Source organism: Biomphalaria glabrata, chromosome 12 (assembly GCF_947242115.1).
Source record: "Biomphalaria glabrata chromosome 12, xgBioGlab47.1, whole genome shotgun sequence".
NCBI classification, from domain to species: Eukaryota; Metazoa; Mollusca; class Gastropoda; family Planorbidae; genus Biomphalaria; species Biomphalaria glabrata.
The window spans coordinates 11,719,603-11,732,068 of record NC_074722.1 but is presented as its reverse complement, the minus strand read 5'-3'; the positions used below and the strand labels follow the sequence as shown (position 1 = coordinate 11,732,068).

At 38.3% G+C, this 12,466-nt stretch overlaps 1 non-coding gene across 1 annotated transcript; it reads left to right on the top strand.

The window, feature by feature from the left end:
• The first annotated feature begins 1,366 nt into the window (after nucleotides 1–1,366).
• Nucleotides 1,367–1,531, top strand: LOC129922207 (U1 spliceosomal RNA). Its single transcript, XR_008774177.1, has one exon. It is a non-coding gene; the product is annotated as a U1 spliceosomal RNA (small nuclear RNA).
• The last annotated feature ends 10,935 nt before the right edge of the window (nucleotides 1,532–12,466 follow it).

Below are 12,466 nucleotides of genomic sequence, written 5' to 3'. Positions count from 1 at the left end.
AAAGTGTAACACATTAGATGAGAATAAAATTAAAATTAAATTTCATTACAGTTTATAAAAAGAATTAACATGTATAACGGGATGAAGTGACCGGGGATGAAATGACCGGTCACCGGATGCTACAAAATATACAATAGGGTTCCAATATCAATAATTAACTTATTTTATAAAGATATTCAACTAATTTTGTTCACAAACTATGATTTCTGCATAAAATTGGAACGCGCTCCTCCCCTCACTCAAAAAGAAATAAAACACCGCGGAAATGTTAATTTCGCAGGCGATCTCGGAACGTATCGCCCTTGAAAGTCAAGAAAACACTTTTTTTTTTTAAAATTAATTTTCATAAAAAAAAAATCAATCTTTAAAAAGTTGCATTTCTATAACAACAGTATGGATGACCTATGACTCTTTCATGTAGAAATAACTATAGCACCATAACTGGTTCAAACTTCATCATTAGGCTACGCATTTTCCTATTCAGATCTGATATTGAATGTCTTTTAGTTTTATTTAAGATGTAAACAATGTTAACTGGTCGCTTCGGGCTATTTGTTTTTATGATGCCAAGGTAAACTGTTTAGCAGAGAATCGACGGACACTGAACAGTATTTGAAACCAAAAATGTAATGTTATGAGCTTGCATCGTAATTGGTACAATATAAATGCCTGAAAGGCTTCCAAACTATTGAGTTACAAGTCCTAATTAATGAGAACTGATCTGGATTGCGAAGCTGAAAGTGACAAGGAAATCTACGATTGCGGGCAATACGGGGCCACCCATCAGTGTGGGGCCTGGAGCGGTTGCCCCACTTGTCATCCACTTATCCACTAAATTCGTAACGTAACTACCCAATCTGAGGACAAATATTCGTATTTAAAGAGTTTATATTCATAATTGTAAAAAAATATTAAGAAAGTATGTAGAGTGTTTTGTTTTCTATATAACTGTATCTATAAAAAAAAATAATAATTCTATATTATTTTAGATCTGATTCTAACGTTATAAACGGCGTCGTAAGAGAAGTAACATAGGAATGAATTGAACCACAAACTAGTAGAAAAGGATGAATCGAGGGAGGTAACTAGGTATATATTTAAATAATTATTCTAAGGGACTTAATTTTTTAACACGGACTTATATATTTCAAAATTTTTAAAAATATTTTTTAATTAAATAAAAGACATATTTTAACTACATACAAATGTAAATATTTGTAAAATAGTTGCATGTGTTATAAAAAAAATATAGTTTCTAATATTTATTATCTTTTACGTTTGTAAATTATAGTAATGTTATTATTGCTAAGCTTAAATGTGTTACATTAATTTTTTAAAGACTACCCCTGACCTCGCCATTATTTTCATACTTACCTGGCACAGGAGATTACAGTGATCCCCAAGGCTGTTCTCCCAGGTCGAGGCTCATCCATTGCACTTCGGGTGGGCTGAAGCCTGCGATCACCCCAAATGTGGGTGACTCGGGTGCGTAATTTTTGCGTATGGGGGACTGCGTTCGCGCTATCCCCTGCCTAAACACTGATAAATTATGAAAGGTCAACAATTAGTACAGGAAGCACCTGCTCATTACCGAATAACGGGATATGCCGTAAACAACGTTTTGCATAAGAGTAACCCGAGCATTCTTCAGCTGTTATAAAAAAATAAACAACTTAGGAGTCAACCCAATGCAATGAATATTTTGAGTGGTAAGTCGTAAACGATCACCCCAAATGTGGGTGACTCGGGTGCGTAATTTTTGCGTATGGGGGACTGCGTTCGCGCTATCCCCTGCCTCAATAATTAAAACAATATGAGTGGTGGACTAGTAGATATTTGAATTTCATGAAGCACCTGATCAATTCCGAATAACGGGATATGCCGTAAACAACGAACATTTTGCAAAAGAGTAAGCTAAGCATTCTTCAGCTGTTATAACAAATAAACAACATAGGAGTCAACCCAATGCAATGAAAATTTTGAATGATACTAATGTGAAGCTAACTGTTGAAATTTAATTCACTATTTTTCTCTAAATTAAAAATGTAGTTCCTAGTGCAGCATTTTATTTTACTTTATACATGTATTGTGTATACATCATTCATTGTTTCAGCAATAAGCTTCACATTTGTATTTACTTTTTACGGCTTATTTGATACCTATATTACCTACTCCTATATGTAGGGGCGTCACTAGGGGTTGCAGGCCGCACCGGGGGACACCCAATAGGGTTGACACCCAAGTGAGAAAAGTTCACTTTTGCAAAAGCAAACAATTTTAAAACATAATTATCAGTTGCTAGATACCCTAATATGATTATACAAAATAAAATTATTTAGCCCTATATTGATTATTCTTTTCTGCTTTAAATAATTCTGATTGAAACACCATCACAATGTTCGATCTATAGGGCAGATGATGTAAAGATCTTCTGTTCCTCTGGCCCACGACTAACGAGAGTGTCATGTTGCCAGCACAACGACCAACTGTTTTTAAATTTTCCACAAAACTAATGTTAACATGCCCCAGTGATAGAAATCTTAACTCAACTCCACATATCCCCATGGCAGAAAATATTAAACTCAACTGCATATACCCTCCTGATAGAAGAGATTGAAGTCAACTCCACATCACCTCATGGTCTAAAACGGGAGCAGCTGCGTAAATAAAAAGCTGTATTTCCGATATGCAAATTGGCCACAGGAGTGCCGCTGAGTAATCTTTTCACTACAAATATGTTTCAGCTGCAACACCACCGCATTGATTAGTTTTCATAGTTCTGTTAATTAACTGACCGAAAGAAATGAAAGAAAAGCTAATCGAAACAAATGTTCCATTCATCAATGTCGCTGATTCCTCGTTCAGATAGTGATCAGTTATTGATCGTATTGATAGAGCTATTGAGATCTTGGCCAGCGTAGTGAAAACAAAAGTTAATGCCTTTTTTTTTTTTTCGACGACGTGATTCCAAAAGGTGCGTAAGTGGAACTGACTGGACTAGTTCACTTGGCAGGGCCTCTTAAGTGAGGAGGAATACAGGTGTTAACTAGGCAAATCTACCGGGCAGGTAGTCTTAAGTGAGGAGGAATACAGGTGTTAACTAGGCAAATCTAGAGGGCAGGTAGTCTTAAGTGAGGAGGAATACAGGTGTTAACTAGGCAAATCTACCGGGCAGGCAGTCTTAAGTGATAATGAATACAGGTGTTAACTAGGCAATTCTACCGGGCAGGTAGTCTTAAGTGAGGAGGAATACAGGTGTTAACTAGGCAAATCTACCGGGCAGGCAGTCTTAAGTGATAATAAATACAGGTGTTAATTAGGCAATTCTACCGGGCAGGTAGTCTTAAGTATAAAATGAATACAGGTGTTAACTAGGCAATTCTACCGGGCAGGTAGTCTTAAGTGCTGAGGAATACAGGTGTTAACTAGGCAATTCTACCGGGCAGGTAGTCTTAAGTAATAATTAATACAGGTGTTAACTAGGCAATTCTACCGGGCAGGTAGTCTTAAGTGATGAGGAATACAGGCGTTAACTAGGCAAATCTACTGGGCAGGTAGTCTTAAGTAATGAGGAATATAGGTGTTAACTAGGCAAATCTACTGGGCAGGTAGTCTTAAGTGATATTGAATACAGGCGTTAACTGGGCAAATCTACTGGGCAGTGAGTCTTAAGTGATAATGAATACAGGTGTTAACTGGGCAAATCTACTGGGCAGAGAGTCTTAAGTGATGAGGAATACAGGTGTTAACTAGGCAAATCTACCGGGCAGGTAGTCTTAAGTGATAATGAATACAGGTGTTAAATGGGCAAATCTACTGGGCAGGAAGTCTTAAGTGATATTGAATACAGGCGTTAACTGGGCAAATCTACTGGGCAGTGAGTCTTAAGTGATAATGAATACAGGTGTTAACTGGGCAAATCTACTGGGCAGAGAGTCTTAAGTGATGAGGAATACAGGTGTTAACTGGGCAAGTCTACTGGGCAGGTAGTCTTAAGTAATAAGGAATACAGGTGTTAACTAGGCAAATCTACCGGGCAGGTAGTCTTAAGTGATGAGGAATACAGGTGATAACTAGGCAATTCTACCGGGCAGGTAGTCTTAAGTAATAATTAATACAGGTGTTAACTAGGCAATTCTACCGGGCAGGTAGTCTTAAGTGAGGAGGAATACAGGTGTTAACTAGGCAAATCTACAGGGCAGAGAGTCTTAAGTGATGAGGAATACAGGCGTTAACTAGGCAAATCTACTGGGCAGGGCCTCTTAAGTGATGAGGAATACAAGTGTTAACTAGGCAAATCTACAGGGCAGAGAGTCTTAAGTGATGAAGAATACAGGTGTTAACTGGGCAAATCTACTGGGCAGAGAGTCTTAAGTGATGAAGAATACAGGTGTTAACTGGGCTAATCTACTGGGCAGAGAGTCTTAAGTGATGAGGAATACAGATTTTAACTAGGCAAATCTACCGGGCAGGTAGTCTTAAGTGATAATGAATACAGGTGTTAAATGGGCAAATCTACTGGGCAGAGAGTCTTAAGTGATGAGGAATACAGGTGTTAACTGGGCAAATCTACTGGGCAGAGAGTCTTAAGTGATGAAGAATACAGGTGTTAACTAGGCAAATCTACTGGGCAGAGAGTCTTAAGTGATGAAGAATACAGGTGTTAACTGGGCAAATCTACTGGGCAGAGAGTCTTAAGTGATGAGGAATACAAGTGTTAACTGGGCAAGTCTACTGGGCAGAGAGTCTTAAGTGATAATGAATACAGGTGTTAACTGGGCAAATCTACTGGGCAGAGAGTCTTAAGTGATGAGGAATACAAGTGTTAACTGGGCAAATCTACTGGGCAGGGAGTCTTAAGTGATGAGGAATACAGGCGTTAACTAGGCAAATCTACTGGGCAGGGAGTCTTAAGTGATGAGGAATACAGGTGTTAACTAGGCAAATCTACCGGGCAGGTAGTCTTAAGTGATAATGAATACAGGTGTTAAATGGGTAAATCTACTGGGCAGAGAGTCTTAAGTGATGAGGAATACAAGTGTTAACTGGGCAAGTCTACTGGGCAGAGAGTCTTAAGTGATGAAGAATACAGGTGTTAAATAGGCAAATCTACTGGGCAGAGAGTCTTAAGTGATGAAGAATACAGGTGTTAACTGGGCTAATCTACTGGGCAGAGAGTCTTAAGTGATGAGGAATACAAGTGTTAACTGGGCAAGTCTACTGGGCAGAGAGTCTTAAGTGATAATGAATACAGGTGTTAACTGGGCAAATCTACTGGGCAGAGAGTCTTAAGTGATGAGGAATACAAGTGTTAACTGGGCAAAACTACTGGGCAGGGAGTCTTAAGTGATGAGGAATACAGGTGTTAACTGGGCAAATCTACTGGGCAAAGAGTCTTAAGTGATAATGAATACAGGTGTTAACTGGGCAAATCTACTGGGCAGGGAGTCTTAAGTGATGAGGAATACAGGTGTTAACTGGGCAAATCTATTGGGCAGGGAGTCTTAAGTGATGAGGAATACAGGTGTAAACTAGGCAAATCTACTGGGCAGAGAGTCTTAAGTGATAATGAATACAGGCGTTAACTGGGCAAATCTACTGGGCAGGTAGTCTTAAGTGATATTGAATACAGGCGTTAACTAGGCAAATCTACTGGGCAGGTAGTCTTAAGTAATGAGGAATATAGGTGTTAACTAGGCAAATCTACTGGGCAGGTAGTCTTAAGTGATATTGAATACAGGCGTTAACTGGGCAAATCTACTGGGCAGTGAGTCTTAAGTGATAATGAATACAGGTGTTAACTGGGCAAATCTACTGGGCAGAGAGTCTTAAGTGATGAGGAATACAGGTGTTAACTAGGCAAATCTACCGGGCAGGTAGTCTTAAGTGATAATGAATACAGGTGTTAAATGGGCAAATCTACTGGGCAGGAAGTCTTAAGTGATATTGAATACAGGCGTTAACTGGGCAAATCTACTGGGCAGTGAGTCTTAAGTGATAATGAATACAGGTGTTAACTGGGCAAATCTACTGGGCAGAGAGTCTTAAGTGATGAGGAATACAGGTGTTAACTGGGCAAGTCTACTGGGCAGGTAGTCTTAAGTAATAAGGAATACAGGTGTTAACTAGGCAAATCTACTGGGCAGGTAGTCTTAAGTGATATTGAATACAGGCGTTAAATGGGCAAATCTACTGGGCAGAGAGTCTTAAGTGATAATGAATACAGGTGTTAACTGGGCAAATCTACTGGGCAGAGAGTCTTATGTGATAATGAATACAGGTGTTAACTGGGCAAATCTACTGGGCAGGTAGTCTTAAGTAATGAGGAATACAGGTGTTAACTAGGCAAATCTACTGGGCAGAGAGTCTTAAGTGATATTGAATACAGGCGTTAACTGGGCAAATCTACTGGGCAGAGAGACTTAAGTGATAATGAATACAGGTGTTAACTGGGCAAATCTACTGGGCAGAGAGTCTTAAGTGATGAGGAATACAAGTGTTAACTGGGCAAGTCTACTGGGCAGGTAGTCTTAAGTGATGAGGAATACAGGTGTTAACTGGGCAAATCTACTGGGCAGAGAGTCTTAAGTGATGAGGAATACAGGTGTTAACTGGGCAAATCTACTGGGCAGAGAGTCTTAAGTGATGAGGAATACAGGTGTTAACTGGGCAAGTCTACTTGGCAGAGAGTCTTAAGTGATAATGAATACAGGTGTTAACTGGGCAAATCTACTGGGCAGAGAGTCTTAAGTGATGAGGAATACAGGTGTTAACTAGGCAAATCTACTGGGCAGAGAGTCTTAAGTGATATTGAATACAGGCGTTAACTGGGCAAATCTACTGGGCAGAGAGACTTAAGTGATAATGAATACAGGTGTTAACTGGGCAAATCTACTGGGCAGAGAGTCTTAAGTGATGAGGAATACAGGTGTTAACTGGGCAAGTCTACTGGGCAGGTAGTCTTAAGTGATGAGGAATACAGGTGTTAACTGGGCAAATCTACTGGGCAGAGAGTCTTAAGTGATGAGGAATACAGGTGTTAACTGGGCAAATCTACTGGGCAGAGAGTCTTAAGTGATGAGGAATACAGGTGTTAACTGGGCAAGTCTACTGGGCAGAGAGTCTTAAGTGATGAGGAATACAGGTGTTAACTAGGCAAATCTACTGGGCAGAGAGTCTTAAGTGATGAGGAATACAGGTGTTAACTGGGCAAATCTACTGGGCAGAGAGTCTTAAGTGATGAGGAATACAGGTGTTAACTAGGCAAATCTACTGGGCAGAGAGTCTTAAGTGATGAGGAATACAGGTGTTAACTAGGCAAATCTACTGGGCAGAGAGTCTTAAGTGATGAGGAATACAGGTGTTAACTGGGCAAATCTACTGGGCAGAGAGTCTTAAGTGATGAGGAATACAGGTGTTAACTGGGCAAATCTACTGGGCAGAGAGTCTTAAGTGATGAGGAATACAGGTGTTAACTGGGCAAGTCTACTGGGCAGAGAGTCTTAAGTGATGAGGAATACAGGTGTTAACTAGGCAAATCTACTGGGCAGAGAGTCTTAAGTGATGAGGAATACAGGTGTTAACTGGGCAAATCTACTGGGCAGAGAGTCTTAAGTGATGAGGAATACAGGTGTTAACTAGGCAAATCTACTGGGCAGAGAGTCTTAAGTGATGAGGAATACAGGTGTTAACTAGGCAAATCTACTGGGCAGAGAGTCTTAAGTGATGAGGAATACAAGTGTTAACTAGGCAAATCTACTGGGCAGAGAGTCTTAAGTGATGAGGAATACAGGTGTTAACTAGGCAAATCTACTGGGCAGAGAGTCTTAAGTGATGAGGAATACAAGTGTTAACTGGGCAAGTCTACTGGGCATTAACGATAACGAACAGAGAAGTTGATTGGCGACCTGAAGAATATTTGTTCATACTGTAATGATTACCCCTTTTATGCATCAATTTTTTTTTAAATTCTGTAAATGCTTTCAAAAAGCATTTACGCTAAAATCCACCCAGATACACATTTCTTTTATCCCCCCCCCCCCATTTTTCCAACTGGTCCATATAAGTGATAAGATCATAGCGGATTGATAAAGCTAATAGCATGAAATGGCGCTAAACAAAACAATTGGTAAAAAATATCGCACAGATGTATTATTGCTGGTCTAGATCTATTAAAAAATTTAATTACATGACTGATTCAAACTAATTGATCTATAACACTTAATAAAAGCTTCTTGTTAGTAATGAAGTGCACAGGCTGGTGTTTGATGAGACTCAATGCACACATTGTAAGACCTGATCCCTGAATGGAATACGCAATGAATTCTTTACTAAAGTCAGTAGTCTGTAGGCCTACTTGTTGTAGACAGCTTTGATTGTCAATAACTTTGTTCAATTCACTTTTCTCATTCAGTAAATGTATTTATTAAAAAGAAATATTGAGTACGCATTGTCGTACGCGTTGATGAATGATAAATGGTCATGTTGTATTAGATTCAAACTATCCACAGAAATATCTTGCACAAAGGTTCAGCACAAAGGTCAGCACAAGAATATGAAACCGGATTCGTGACACAAAAAGAAACGGACAATGAGACAGATAGAAGGAAAAAAGAAATGATAGAAAAAGGATGGATTGAAAGAATGTTCAGAAAAAAGAAATGATAGAGGAAGGATGGATTGAAAGAATGTTCAGAAAAAAGAAATGATAGAAGAAGGATAGATTGAAAGAATGTTCAGAAAAAAGAAATGATAGAAGAAGGATGGATTGAAAGAATGTTCAGAAAAAAGAAATGATAGAAAAAGGATGGATTGAAAGAATGTTCAGAAAAAAGAAATGATAGAAGAAGGATGGATTGAAAGAATGTTCAGAAAAAAGAAATGATAGAAAAAGGATGGATTGAAAGAATGTTCAGAAAAAAGAAATGATAGAAAAAGGATGGATTGAAAGAATGTTCAGAAAAAAGAAATGATAGAAGAAGGATGGATTGAAAGAATGTTCAGAAAAAAGAAATGATAGAAAAAGGATGGATTGAAATAATGTTCAGAAAAAAGAAATGATAGAAAAAGGATGGATTGAAAGAATGTTCAGAAAAAAGAAATGATAGATAAAGGATGGATTGAAAGAATGTTCAGAAAAAAGAAATGATAGAAGAAGGATGGATTGAAAGAATGTTCAGAAAAAAGAAATGATAGAAAAAGGATGGATTGAAAGAATGTTCAGAAAAAAGAAATGATAGAAAAAGGATGGATTGAAAGAATGTTCAGAAAAAAGAAATGATAGAAAAAGGATGGATTGAAAGAATGTTCAGAAAAAAGAAATGATAGAAGAAGGATGGATTGAAAGAATGTTCAGAAAAAAGAAATGATAGAAGAAGGATGGATTGAAAGAATGTTCAGAAAAAAGAAATGATAGAAGAAGGATGGATTGAAAGAATGTTCAGAAAAAAGAAATGATAGAAAAAGGATGGATTGAAAGAATGTTCAGAAAAAAGAAATGATAGAAAAAGGATGGATTGAAAGAATGTTCAGAAAAAAGAAATGATAGAAGAAGGATGGATTGAAAGAATGTTCAGAAAAAAGAAATGATAGAAAAAGGATGGATTGAAAGAATGTTCAGAAAAAAGAAATGATAGAAGAAGGATGGATTGAAAGAATGTTCATAAAAAAGAAATGATAGAAAAAGGATGGATTGAAAGAATGTTCAGAAAAAAGAAATGATAGAAAAAGGATGGATTGAAAGAATGTTCAGAAAAAAGAAATGATAGAAGAAGGATGGATTGAAAGAATGTTCAGAAAAAAGGATGAATTGAAAGAATGTTCAGAAAAAAGAAATGATAGAAGAAGGATGCATTGAAAGAATGTTCAGAAAAAAGAAATGATAGAAAAAGGATGGATTGAAAGAATGTTCAGAAAAAAGAAATGATAGAAAAAGGATGAATTGAAAGAATGTTCAGAAAAAAGAAATGATAGAAAAAGGATGGATTGAACGAATGTTCAGAAAAAAGAAATGATAGAAAAAGGATGGATTGAAAGAATGTTCAGAAAAAAGAAATGATAGAAGAAGGATAGTTTGAAAGAATGTTCAGAAAAAAGCATGAAAAGGAGCGTGGTGCCTTCTTCTTCCTCGTTCTGATTGCTATGCCAGTGTAACGTCACCTAGATGACATAGCGTATCATAGCGTGACATAGCGTGTCAAAGTGTTATGCGCCTGGAGGTCCATTGACTCCGAATTCAGCCTGCTTTTCTTTTTTGGGTATGCTTCCATAGCCTTTGATCAGCCAAGATCATCTGTAAGGCAGCAGTTGTAGAGTTTCAAAGTTGTCTCTCTTAGATGAATTACTATCCCTAGTTATCTAGCTTCATCTTCCCGGGTTAGGAGTTACAGCGCCCTATACTCGCTTTTGCAATAATTTTCCTGGATTTCTGAAGTGAATATCCTAACCACTGAAATACACCGTGGCCTCCGTGTCATATCGAAAGCACCGTCACCACCTCATCCTCCATGACTGCAAACCAGTTGGTCTGCTGCTGTTTATTTGGTAATAACAGCTAACTCTTACACCTAAGGGTCTTCCCTATCCGCTACCTGGCGACGCGCTTGGTAGAAGGTGGTAGCTCCCCCAAGTCGTTGGACGGTGGACATTTTTCTATTCCAATCTTATTATACATCTTCTTCTCTCTTTCTCTCTCTCTCTCTCTCTCTCTCTGTTTCTCTCTCTCCCTCTGTCTCTCAAACACACACACACATACTCAGTAACATTATTGATGCTCCATTAAACTGAGAAATGTTTACATAAAATGCTCTTTTTTAGATCTAAGTTTCAACTTTTAAAAATAATTTGAATTAGACCTACTTAAACAATAACATAATGTGATACTTCTAAAAGCAAAACCAGATAATCCGTTCACTATATCATACTATATTCAAAGCCAACCAAGTGACCTGAATTTTTCTAACATTCTAGTTATCAGCTATGTGTCTATGTGTGTGTACATCTCTGTGTCTATATGTGTGTGTACATCTCTGTGTCTATGTGTGCGTACATCTCTGTGTCTATGTGTGTGTACATCTCTGTGTCTATGTGTGTGTACATCTCTGTGTCTATGTGTGTGTACATCTCTGTGTCTATGTGTGTGCACATCTCTGTGTCTATGAGTGTGTACATCTCTGTGTCTATGTGTGTGTACATCTCTGTGTCTACATCTCTGTGTCTAAGTGTGTGTACATCTCTGTGTCTACATCTCTGTGTCTAAGTGTGTGTACATCTCCGTGTCTACATCTCTGTGTCTAAGTGTGTGTACATCTCTGTGTCTATGTGTGTGCACATCTCTGTGTCTACATCTCTGTGTCTACACCTCTGTGTCTACATCTCTGTGTCTACATCTCTGTGTCTACATCTCTGTGTCTACATCTCTGTGTCTATGTGTGTGTACATCTCTGTGTCTATGTGTGTGTACATCTCTGTGTCTATGTGTGTGCACATCTCTGTGTCTATGTGTGTGTACATCTCTGTGTCTACATCTCTGTGTCTAAGTGTGTGTACATCTCTGTGTCTATGTGTGTGTGCACATCTCTGTGTCTACATCTCTGTGTCTACATCTCTGTGTCTAAGTGTGTCTACATCTCTGTGTCTAAGTGTGTGTACATCTCTGTGTCTATGTGTGTGTACATCTCTGTGTCTACATCTCTGTGTCTACATCTCTGTGTCTACATCTCTGTGTCTACGTGTGTGTACATCTCTGTGTCTATGTGAGTGCACATCTCTGTGTCTACATCTCTGTGTCTAAATCTCTGTGTCTAAGTGTGTGTACATCTCTTTGTCTATGTGTGTGCACATCTCTGTGTCTACATCTCTGTGTCTACATCTCTGTGTCTACATCTCTGTGTCTACATCTCTGTGTCTAAGTGTGTGTACATCTCTGTGTTTATGTGTGTGCACATTTCTGTGTCTACATCTCTGTGTCTAAGTGTGTGTACATCTCTGTGTCTATGTGTGTATATATCTGTGTCTATGTGTGTGTACATCTCTGTGTCTAAGTGTGTGCACATCTCTGTGTCTACATCTCTGTGTCTACATCTCTTGTGTCTATGTGTGCGTACATCTCTGTGTCTATATGTGTATATATCTGTGTCTATGTGTGTGTACATCTATGTGTCTATGTGTGTGTACATCTCTGTGTCTATGTGTGTGTACATCTCTGTTTTTATGTGTGTGTACATCTCTGTGTCTATGTATGTAATACTTCTAAAAGCAAAACCAGATAATCCGTTCACTAAATCATACTATATTCAAAGCCAACCAAGTGACCTGAATTTTTCTAACATTCTAGTTATCAGCTATGTGTCTATGTGTGTGTACATGTATGTGTCTATGTGTGTACATCTCTGTGTCTATGTGTGTGTACATCTCTGTGTCTATGTGTGTGTACATCTCTGTGTCAATGTGTGTGTACATCTCTGTG